Here is a 1,371-nt window from a genome sequence, read left to right on the forward strand (position 1 = left end):
TTGATAAGATTTGTAGTTTTGAGATCTTTTGGTTACCCCAGAATCTTACCTTTGTCGGTCGAAGGAACAACAGCCGCCAATTGAGCTATTTGTGATTCTATCATTTTCTTAAATCCATGCTAGTTTTTAATAGCTGAGGAGAAGCTATACATTCTATTATTTATATTTTGTAAGATTTTGTCATTGAAAGCTAGTTTTCTAGAGAATCCTTCCATAATTCTAGCTTGACCAGAGATTAAATCTCTCAAAGATGAGATGGTTGGTTATTGAAATTATTACCTTGATAGTTACCTTGGTAGTTTGGCCTCTGTTGCCGATTCCATCCTTGATTCCATTGATGATGATAGTTGTTGTTGTTGATGAAGTCCACATCCTTGTGGGTTTCAGGACAGTTGTTCCCTAAATGCCTAGTGTTTCCGCATTCTTCACACGTCATGCGTGAATCATGTATGTACATGACTTCTTGCTTTTCATTGGCTCAATCTTCATGCCTCTTCATTAGTAGATCCATCTTGGCAGACAATATGTCTACCTCCTTGAGTTGACGCATACCTCCACCTCTCTGCGGGGTTGAAGACATTCTTTATTCCATCCTTGGTTGGAAGCCATCTTCTCTATGAGAGCTGTTGCTTGTATGATTGTGAGTCATAAAAATGCACTTCCAATAGTAGCATCCACATTCTCATGGGTGCTATTTGTCAACCCATGATAGAAAGTCTGCATAAGTAGCCAATTCTTCGACCCATGATGAGGACATTCTGATATGTAATCTTAAAAGCATTCCCATGCCTCAGGGACAGATTCATCATGTTGCTGCTAAAAACTTGAAATTCTTCCACGTAGAGCGTTGGTTTTGCGCATGGGAAAGAACTTTGCTAGGAAGGTAGTGGAGCAGTTTTCCCATGTGGTATTCTTGTCTTTGTTTTTGCGTAGAACCATTGCTTTGCTTTCCCCAAAAGTGAGAATGGGAAGAGGCAAAGTAAAAAGGCATCTCTGGTAACTCCTTTGATGGTAAAAGTGCTGTAAATCTCCAGAAAGTGTTGAAAATGAGCACTCGTATCTTCATGTGCCTTTCCACAAAACTGGCTAGCTTGCACCATGTTAATGAGAGCTGGCTTGAGCTCAAAAGCATTGTCTCCAATGTCAATTGCTTGTAACACCTCTGGTGTTTTGACCTAGCACTAAAATTTGACATGTCATCATATGCATTGCAAAGCATTCATATAGTATAAAGTTTTGAATGCATTCACTAAATAAGGTTTATTTCATCATGTTGTTATTTCATGTGATGTGGTTCAAAACCCTAAATAAAGATCATGACTACAAGGGTCAAAATTCATGTGATCATGTGAGGTCATGTGTCATTTGACT

At 38.8% G+C, this 1,371-nt stretch overlaps 1 non-coding gene across 1 annotated transcript; it reads left to right on the plus strand.

Moving 5' to 3' along the window:
* Positions 1-739: 739 nt before the first annotated feature.
* Positions 740-846, plus strand: LOC136541156 (small nucleolar RNA R71). The gene has a single exon (XR_010780250.1). It is a non-coding gene; the product is annotated as a small nucleolar RNA R71 (small nucleolar RNA).
* The last annotated feature ends 525 nt before the right edge of the window (positions 847-1,371 follow it).

Source organism: Miscanthus floridulus, chromosome 2 (assembly GCF_019320115.1).
Source record: "Miscanthus floridulus cultivar M001 chromosome 2, ASM1932011v1, whole genome shotgun sequence".
Classification (NCBI taxonomy): Eukaryota; Viridiplantae; Streptophyta; class Magnoliopsida; order Poales; family Poaceae; genus Miscanthus; species Miscanthus floridulus.